Source organism: Sciurus carolinensis, chromosome 18 (assembly GCF_902686445.1).
Source record: "Sciurus carolinensis chromosome 18, mSciCar1.2, whole genome shotgun sequence".
Classification (NCBI taxonomy): Eukaryota; Metazoa; Chordata; class Mammalia; order Rodentia; family Sciuridae; genus Sciurus; species Sciurus carolinensis.
Genome location: NC_062230.1, coordinates 24,917,770 through 24,928,763, shown reverse-complemented (window position 1 = coordinate 24,928,763; position 10,994 = coordinate 24,917,770).

The window sequence follows — 10,994 nt, the reverse complement described above, 5'->3', positions numbered from 1 at the left end:
CTATTAGTCTAGTCACTCCAGTTTTCCTATGGTTGCTATTTGCACACTACATATTTTTCCATCCTTTTACTTCCAACTCATTTCTTGTATGTGGTTGCTGTCTTTTATCAGCTCTTAAACATCTGACACCGTTTTTCTTTTATCCTTACACAAACACAATAGTTTTGGAGGGTATAGAATTCTGGGGTCACGGTCCTTTCTCCTGAGGACTCCTGCCATTGCCGTCTAACAGCCAGCACTGCATACTGATGGCACATTGCACAGGGCCACTCTATTTTTGTGTCTTTTAAAAATAACCACATTTTTACTTCTCTAATTTTTATCAGTTGCAATAAATTTAATAACCACGCTAACAATACTTAGCCAGCTAACTTTTGCTGATTTTTTTAACCTGGTTTTAATTATTTCCTCAACTCAGAATTTATAAAAATCTACAAAACATATCCAAGTACAGACCTTCTTTCCATTAATCCTGAACATCAATCAGGGAACCCTTCTGGCATAAAGATTTAAGTATTCAGATCAATAAAGTTTTCTTCTTTTAACTATTTCTCCTCCATCTACTCCAAGATGGATTTCTGGAACTTCTTTTACCAATAAATAAATAAGTAAATAAAAGAATCATTTGATCTAGTCTCCTATCTTCCGTCTTTTATGATTTTTGTTTCCTGTCGTCCCCCCAGGTTCTAAGGGTTTCTGACAAAGCCTTCTCCCAGATTAAACGGACCATGCTGTCCAGTCCCGTTCACACCACGCCTGGCATCTCAGACTCCCGGGGTTCTCTGACGGCACGGTCTACAGCACCTTTGCCCTTACAGGGCCTCCTCCTCCTCCATCTCACCCAGCAGCCTGGCCTCACGGTGGTTACTTCTTAGGAGGCCTTGGAGCAGCTGAAAGTGAGTTTCATTGGCAACCCCTCCTGTTGGTGGATTGTAAGACCAAGAGAAAAGGAAATTGTTTTGAACACTGTTATGTGTCTGACCTTAGCTGCAGAAAACTAAGGTAAACATCCCTCCCGATGTACGGCAGTCTCATCCTCAGGCTATGAAACGCCTTATCTTACTTTATGTGTGCCTTTATTTGGTGATTCTCCCCTCCAACAGGGTTCCCGCTCTGTAATCCTCCAGAAAAGACTGGGAATCCCCATTCCCCAGAATCTTCCTCCATGGTTGACACATAGGACATGTCCCCCTGACTGTTCTGAACTTACTGACAAATCCCTTCATTGATTTGTCAAATGCTATGGGGTTTAGGGAAGTTGAAACTGAGGAAATCCTTTTACCACTTTTTTTGGCGTTTTAGTCAGCTTTCATCACTGTGACCAAAACACCTGACAAGAATTTACAGGAGGGAAAGTTAACTTGGGGCTCTCAGTTCCAGAGGTCTCAGTCTACAGACAGCCGACTCCATTGCTCTGGGCCTAAGGTGCAACAGCACATCATGGGGGAAGGGCCCAGAGAGGGAAGCTGCTCAGCTCATGGGGGGTCGGGAAACTGAGAGGAGGAGAGAGAAGAGGCCACAGGGAAAGATGCACCTTCCAGGACACACCCCACTGACCCACCTCCCCAGCCATGCCCCACCTGCCTACAGTTACCACCCAGTCAGTCCATTCAGACAGGGACGGGCTGATTAGGTTACAGCTCTCATAATCGAATCATTTCACCTCTGAATATTCCTGCATCAAGAGGAGCTTTGGGGGCACACTGTGTACCCAAACCCTAACAGCAAGTTATCTTCTCAAGGCAATGAGTTTCAGTGGGGCTGCGGCTTCCCCTGACAATGAGACTTCCACCGGTTCCTTTGGAGGTTCTAGGTGTGGATGGCCTGTACCTACACCTCCAGCAGCTGCCTCCAGCCCTCCCTTTTGTTGAAGCTAGGCCACTCCAAGGGGATATTGAAAGAGAGAAAGAGCTAGAAACATGGCTTTTAAATTGTCATGTGGGCTGTAAAAGCCTTTTCTCCAGCTTCTTTCTTTTCTGTCCCATCAGAGAGAAAAACCTAAATCCTAAGAATCAGAATGACACTAGAGTTCTTCCCTTTTACCAAGAGAATGCTTACTGATGGCTATTATTCTTTTCTTATTTTTCCGATAGAACTAAACAAAGTAGAAAAACACAAACATTTCTCTATGAATAATGTGGGTCAATGGGGTTATTCAATTAACATCCCTTTCTTTCCACTTAACTGTAAACTACATTAAAGCAAAGAACATGTCACATCTGCTCAACACCATATCCCCAGTGTCTAGTGTGCCGCAGCTGACACAGAGTGGGCATTCAATAAATATCTCTTTAATAAATGAGCAAATCTTTAGCAAAATCCCAGGCAGCTGGGAATCTACATTGAAATTCCGGGCTTTGGCTGGAACAGCGGGTCCGTGTTTCAACCATGGGAACAGGGCACAGAGTCCCAGTGGCAATGGCTCAAGGGGTCAAAGACTGATGTGCTCTTCCTCCTGCCCTGGCAAGCCTTGGACAACATACTTAGAACCTGAGCCAGGTGAAAGCAAACCTGCAGGTGGCACAAGAGGCAAAGGAGTGTGTCAAATCACGGGTGTGAAACGTGCTGCAAATCAAGAGATCCTGGAATTAAAGAAGCATTACGATATGGACTCAAAGGGTGATCGACCAAGTCACAGAATCAGGGAAGACTTTTTTGGTACTTGAGATGAATAACAGATCTGCTAGGTGACAAAAATCTCCGACTCATTCCTTCTGCCCTTCTTCTTGTCCCTCCTCTTTCTACTCTTCTCTATCTTCTTCCTGGAATTCTGGAAGGTGAGAAAATCAGTACCAAATGAAGCATGTATTAACTAGGGCACAGGCTATGCCCGTGAAACAAAGCCCCAACAACATGTTAACCTAAATAAGACAGCTGGTCTTCATCTTCCCTTGCATGCCCAAAAGATGGGCACTTCAGAGCTGCAGGATTCTGTTACTCTCCCTGGCATCCACCATCCATTTCTGGGTCCCAGGCAGCTGCTGATTCCAGGCCCTGCCAACTTCCCAACCAGCAAGAAGGGGGAAAGACAGAAAGTGGAGGTCAACTTGCTTTCTTTCCAAAGATGCAATCTGGAAGTTGTCCATATCAATTCCTCTTATGCCCCACTGGTCAGAGTTTAGTCATGTGACCATACTGACTTGATGGGAGTCTGGGAAATGCAGCCTCTAGCCAAATAGAGAAGAATGATTACAGAGAACAATTAGCAGGTTCTACTGCAGAGGACAAGATCATTAATCCAGAGAAATCAATCTCTCTCTCTCTCTCAATGCCTTAGCACTTGCTAAGCATGGATGGAAGCTCCTATTACATGGTGGGAGCAAGTCTCTGGTGGCCAAACCAGCCCAAACCAGTGTTTTCCCACACTCTGGCCTTTTCAGAACCACTTTTACCATTCTGACCATATTTATCATCCACATCCCATGCAAAACCATATTGCAGCCCTTACAGCAGAGGTATAGAGCCTCTTCATGACCACACCATCCTATATGCCTCCAGCAGATTCTCCTGACTCATTCATCACTTCCTTCTCTGTTTAACAGGGAAGTATATTCCAGAATTAAATACTGCAATTATCAAGTAAACTAAAGGTTCTCAACCTGGGCTCCATGATCAGAACCACCCTGGGAAATATAACATCCCATTATCCAGGACTCACATGAGATTGATTGGATCAGAATCTCCAGATTAAGGGTTGTGGATTTTTTTTTTAATTCCCAAGGGAAATCTAATGTGTAAGAGTAAAGAGACCCATTGCCCTCACATTCAGAAATACTACTCAACTACTCAATTTCCATAAAGGGCAGAAAAGGGTTGTCTCTACCATGTAAGAGGGCCTTGCTTGGTACTGGTTGGGGTGGGGTGGTTCATCGCATAAACCTAATATCAAATTTTCTGGTCTTTGGTGGAAAAGGGAGACTTCTTATTTTCAGTGGGTCAACAAGGCAGAAGATTTAGATTTTTTCCCCCAAGCCATTCAGCAAGTCAGCAAAACCCTAACTCCCATTCCAAAGCTCCAGTCAGTGGATTTTTTCGGTCAGGTGCAAGGGTAGGTCATTGGGTTCCGTAGCCCTTCCCCATCCACTCACCTTGGATGAAGACCAGGGGACTAAAAGTCAGCAAACCAGTAATACCAAGGACCACATGTTTTTCTATGTACTTTACATAGAAGAAAACAAGGCACGTGATTGTTAAAACAATTCGCCCCAGGTCACAAAGTGGTAAAGCTGGGATCTGAACCCAGACAGATGGACTCCAGGATCCATGGCTCTAACACTCCACCACCGCACTCCTGAGGCAGGGAAGAGGTAGTTATTTCTACTTCTATGACCCTGGGCCAGAAAGAAGCTAATTCTGGGTCACATGGAACAAAGATTTGCTGAGCATCTAAAGATGCTGGGAAATCTTCACACACCTCTCAAGAGGCGTCTCAGCAACAGATAAAAGCTCAGTCTTCCACACCCTCTCACCCAACTGTTCCCCAGGTAATTCCACACTGGAGCCTCTGCCCTAGCCTGCTTCCTGAGAATCCTGATGATCCTTCACCTCCTCTGTGTCCAGGATGGGTCAGGTCACCCAGCTCTGACCACAGGACTTTTGATCTCACTGGGCAGCGGGTAGGCAAGCTCCTGACATGTGGACAGAGCTGCTGCCCAGAGGCATGTTCTCTGCCCTTCACCCCCCGCGTGCCAAAGCCCATCGGCCCCAACAGGCTGGGCAGCAGGCATTCAGGAACACAAGAGTGGCTGTCGAGCTGAAAGTAGCAGGCATGTCGCCCTTCTGTTCTTCCCTTTTGCACCATCCCTCTGATGAGCTCTGCCTGACACAGGGGCATTAATTTTTCATGCTGTCCTGCTGCAGACACACAGATTGGTTTGGAGTGATGATAAATGAAATGCAAATGTGGCTTGGAGCCCAGCGCTGAGATGCTGAGGCTACAGGTCACGTCACACTCCACCTCGTCCTCCTGTCCCTGTGACACTGCCAGGCCGCTGCTCTACATCTGCTTCCGTGGCTGCAGGAAGCAAGAGGTGACTGCGGAGGAAAAGGAATACAATATTCTCAGCGGGTAACAGGAAAGTTGATTAAGAAAAATCCACTCCATGCATACGGTTTCTGATCTCTTGTTTATCTTCATTGGAACCGTCCTGGGTAGATGGGTTTCAAATGCAAGCCCTTCCATTCTTTTTTCCAGAAGCAGGCAGGGCATACATTATAAAATAAATAAATGATTAAGAAAGGTCTAATTATCGTTATTAGTTTCTTACTTGAAGGTACTTCCCAGCTGCTTCTTATTGAAGCCATTCATCAAGGAGCACGCTGCCCTTTCCAGAGGCGCTGCTCCCGAGACCAGAGCGGGGCTCCGTCTCCCGCAGCACACGGTGCTTAATAAACTTGGGGAATATTGATGGCTGCGAATTCCTCCCTCAGCCTAAACTCCAGCATGATGGATTGATGCTTCCTAAACATGGAGAATATTTCCCTGGCCATTCATCAGCCCTACCACAAATACAGGTGTCAGCCTAAGCAGACGTCAGACTCTAACTACCTCCTCCAGAGCACACGTAGAGAAAAGCCTGCGTTTCCCACACAGGGACCTCATCAATTTTTCATGCACTGCAGTCCCTCGACTTATTAAATATTTATAACAATGTCATTATTTACCAAACAAGCCACCAGCCTGCATGGGAGGCCCCCAGAGCAAGACTCACGCATGCACGGGGCACGGCCCTCCCCTCAGCCCCTCTCCCTCTGGACAACCTTGGGTGCAGGGGTGGGTGGGTATAGCAGGCAGGTTTCTCTGACTTCCTTCCAAAATTCTTCCTGAGGTCTCTAGGGCTTTGACAGAAGCACTGAAAGACCAAAGGTGCAGTACTGTGCTGGAGACTAAGGCACCATGAAACCCAGGGCGTTGCACAGCGGGAAGCTGTCCCATCAGGGGCCCACCCTGCCACCTGGGTGTCCCTCTGACCTCCCCATTCCCCTGATCCACTCTCCTAGTTGCTGTCTTCTGATTCCACAGTCAAGCGCCCTAGTGCTTCTGGGTAATGGCATACTATAAAACTCTAGGCAGCAGGGCACTGCCCCAGGAACAGGATGGTACCACGTGGCAGACACGGAGGCTGCCCACAGGACACTCACGATCCCGTGGGTCCCCTGTGCCAGGGCCCCCACCCTCGCCCCCACCCCTGCTGGGACCACCTGATACTTCCTTCACCTTCCTTGCAAATTGGTCATGGGCTGGCGACCCAGATCCTGCTCAGTGGGATCTGCAGGAAGGTTTTCAGAGAGCAGAGGTGGATCTGGGAAATAATTTGCTTTCTGGTGAGAAGAGACCTAGGTAGAGAAAGGTGCCACCTTCTTCAGTTGATGTTGTCACATTTGCAGGACTTTATCCGTCAAGGAAGGCCAAATCTGAGGACAAGCAGCGTGCTGAGAACGGCAGAGAGAAGAGAAAGCCGTGATCCTGGAGGACACCCCTGCCGTACTGAGCTGACCCCTGCAACTGCCCTGCCCCTGGATGATCAAGTGAGTTTTTAAAAATATCTTTCTTTCACTCTGAGAATGCCACAGTAATAAAAATCACTGCAGGCGAGACCCACATTGATAGATGTGGACCACATTGATAGATGCTAAAATTGATAGGACCCAATGTTTGAGAAACAGGGTATTTGCATGGCCTAAAAAAAGCATCTCCACCAAGTTGTATAATGATGATGAAAAGAAGACCAGTAACCTTACAGTGCTGAAACCCACCATAACCAAGTGATCTAGGTCAATATCACCAGTAATGAGTCATTATCGACGCCTCCTTCCCCCCGAAGCACTGAGAAGGGCACATTGCTTTTGTGGTACTCTTGGCCACACAACAAAAGTAAAACCTCAATCAATTCATGAGAATACACGAGACGAACCCAAAACGGAAGGACATCTGTGGCAGCAGTTGTGCTCTTTGGAAGCATCAAGGTCACAAGAGACTGAGGAGTTGTGGAGACAACTAAATGCAGAATGGGATCTGAGACTGGATTCTGAGACAGAAGAAAGACCTAAGTGGAGAAATGGGTGAAGTTCAGTCTGTAGTGTGTAGTTCTGTTCCAATGGTAGTTTCTGGTTTTGATCACTGCGCTACAGTTTGACAAGCTGCTGCTTTTAGGAGAAGCCGACTGATGGGTATAATGGAATTCGCTTAACCGGTTTTACAAATTTACTGTACATTTTTTTTTTTTAATCAAGCCAAGGAGGCTCTCCTAAATTCTTTTACCAAAATGTAGAAATTTCAACACTTTCTGAATCTGCAGGAGTATACCTTACTAAGGGATTGCAAAGAAAAGGATTATATCCAATCCAAGGGGACCCCTTCCTCTAACTGTATTACCAAGCGCAGCTGCCTACATTCATTATTAAATTTTCCTGTTTAATATAGTATAGGGCATTGGAGGAATAAGTTAAAAAAATACAAGCTGTGAAGTAAAATAGGTCCAACTTCATAGTTCACACCGAAGATTTCCACTCATTACTCTGCAATTTGGAGGTAAGTTATTTACGCTCTGGGCCTTGGTATACGTATGTGTAAAACGGAACCAGGGGTGCGGGCTCTGGCTGGACGTTCTATTGCACAGGGCTGAAAGCATTCAAACAATACTGGTACAGGTGAAGAGACGGACAAAAGACTCTGCTCTCGTGGGAACTACGTTCCACTGGGGGAGATGGATGATGAACCTGAGAATGAGGGAGTAAGAGTTCAGAGGCTGAGAAGTACTATTAAAATAACAATTCTTACATAATGTGGACAAATAGAGTAGATAAAACCAAATTCATCCAAAACAAAGTTAAATATAAATAAACCAACCAGCCCAATTAAGTTCCACAATGGTCACGTAGAAACCACTTTACAGGTGCAGGATTTGAGGCCCAGAGAAGCTGAGTAGCCTGTCACAGTTGTCCAGCCACGTCAAGGTCAGAGGACTGGCGTCCAGCCGTGTGCACCTGAGGTGAGCACATCACCTGTCCAGGCAGGTGCTCCCCTCCTCCCTCTCGTCCGCTCACTGCTGCTCTAGGTCTGCCTTCACACACTGCACCCCGATTCCTGGCACAAACTTCTAGCCAGGCTCTCTGGTGATGCCATGTCGTTGTCATGGTAACCATGCTATGGCACTGGATATCATCTCTCCCCTAAATTAAAAATCTCGCCCTGGATTGGCATTTACTTCTGAGAAATGTAGCAGGTCAGAAGGTCCCTCCCATACCCATTTCACTCATGGCTTCCTGCCCCGCATTCGAGAAGACGCGTTTCCAGAAAGCGCAGCCTGGAATATGAGCCACGCCCCACTGCCCCTCCTCCCATTGCTATGAGTATCAGTGGCACCACTGCCCAGCGCAGCCTGGGAGCTGAGCACAGTGCCTTTAAGCCTCATTCCCACTAAACCTTCACAACTCAAGGAAGCAAGTTCTTTTGTTCTCCACCTTCCAGACATCCGGAAAGTCAATGCAGAACAGTTAGGTAGTCAACCCTTTAATTGAGCATGTAAACATTTACCAAGGAACCACTATGTGCCTGGCACATGGAAGCACTGCTCCATGGACTGGACTCCAATTTGCGTGTGACAGAAAATTGGCACCTCACCCACACAAACTTTTGAGAACCCTGAGGTTGGTGCAGTCCATCTTTGGTCTACACTACACAAACCCCAATGCCTTCCATTCCCCACAAGAGGACAGACATAACTGACATGCTGTCACTGCGTCCCTGGAACTGGATCTGTATACTGCAGGTGCTATGGGTTCTTCTTAAACAAAAGGCAGGCACAGGAGAGAGAGGACGCCACATGCTCAAGGTTCCACTGGTGGCAGGAAGGCCTGACTCGGACTAATTGCTGTGGTCCCATATCACCTTCCCACTCTCAAGAAAGACAGGGCTGCTGCAAATCTAAAGAGCAGGCCTAACTAATGACAAACCCCTGAAAATGGGGTGCAAGGCCACTGGGTTATATGTGTTGAATTTTATCACCATGGGTAATGAGAGTCCTTGCTGCCCCTTTGTATAGCAAATGTTGGCAGTGTGTGAAAAACATGGATGGCCAAAACAGACCACATCAAGACTGAATCCCAAAGGATTTGCTGAGGTAGACCAACACATTTAGAGGCTCAACTATCAGGGCCACATGGAGATGCCTGAAAGAGGGAACAGGGCCATCGAGAAAAGGTAAGATTCCCACTGGGAGAACCCAAGTCTGCCTAGGAGAGGGAGTGAGTGCTGGGGCTGGAGGCAGACCTCCCGCCATTCTGGCTAAGTCAGGACTCAGATCACTCCTAGGGCACTGGGACACAAAGAAACTTGGGTCCAGGGCAAGGGGCTTTATCACATCTTCCTTCAGGAATTTAGAGAGGCACAAAAGTGTTCGGAGACACCTAGTATTTAAAAGCAACCCTCCCAGTTCTAAGGAGACACACAAATGATCCTTAGATATTTGTATGACTATTTAATCTATAAATTCTGTGACATGTTAACACTTTCAGGAATAATGAAGTCTCTTGAATAATCATTGTACTGTGAGGTTAAACTAATAGAACCTAAAGCAAAATTGAATCATTTCAAACAAGAGAAGCACGGAGCATGGTGGCACACGCCTGTAACCCCGGCTTAGACAGGAGGATCGCCAGTTCAAAGCCAGCCTCAGTAAAAGTGAGGTGCTAAGCAAATGAGATTCTGTCTCTAAATAAAATACAAAATAGGGCTGGGGATGTGGCTCACTGGTTGAGTGCACCTGAGTTCAATTCCCAATACCACGCCCCAACAAAAAAAAAAGAAGCTGTAAGTGCTGCAAGTGAATACCTCTGGTTTTCACACATGGTTCACACTGGTCCTTGGTTAGAAATACCATCTCCTTCTCCCTACCCTAAACCACAATGCCGTCTTTAGGAAAATAAGATCTGCTCTATGATCTGTATCCACCAGTTTCCTGGAACATGTGATGGCTGGGGATACTCACCTGAAGGGGAACCCCTGCTCACTGATGCTGGTCTCCTCATTTCATAGGGAATGAGCATTGCCACACTCAGAGAACAGAGGCTAAGCACCAGCAGGCTGGACTTTCTAAATACATTTGATAATGGCGATCTCTACTGCCCCCAAATGGTCATAAGTGATGTGACATCCTCAGCAGAGAGTTCTGTCTGGAAGGATAGGAAAGACAGCTGGAAAAACACAGCCTCAGAAGAGTATATTGTCAAAAACCAAAATACTAAATAGATGGGAGCAGGAGAGGACCAAGAAATGGATGTTCCCTTTTATACTGTCATTTCATCCTATCATAAACATTTGGTAGGAGAAGAAAAACAATATAAAACTGAAAATCTGTTGGAACAGAGTCAGAATGTGAGTTCCTTCTTGTCAGCTCCCTAGCCCAGGATGAAACACTTCTGATTATCAAGGAGAAAATGGGAATAACAATTACTCTCAAAATCATATACGCAGGGATGTGCTCCTTCTGTTGTAAATTTTTACATAGAGGGCATCTGTATGTATCCTGTAACTTGCTTTTTGACATTTAACACTGCAAGTCTGAAGCATTTTGTAGATTGATGCAGTACAAATATTATTAGTCAACACCAAAAAGATATCGGTTGGCAAGGGGGAGACAAGAGGAATGTGGCTTGAAGAGGGCATCATGTAATAAATTTATTATATTTTGTTACATTTTCCACTTTTAATTCCAACTGTATACTATATAATCAACTGCTGTTTCAGAAATAAAACGTTTTAAACATAAAAATATAAATTTTGCCTCTTGAAAGTGCATACACCTTGAATAATAAAACATACAAATAAATAACAGAAGTCAGTGATACATCTCATGCACTGGCCTAAAATAATTTAAAATGTATGATACAACTTTTCTTCCAGCCTCCAGGAAGACATCCTGCCTTCCACTTTTCTGTGCAACTGAAGAAAATTACACAGAACTATGGACGGTGTGTGAACAATACCAAAGCAT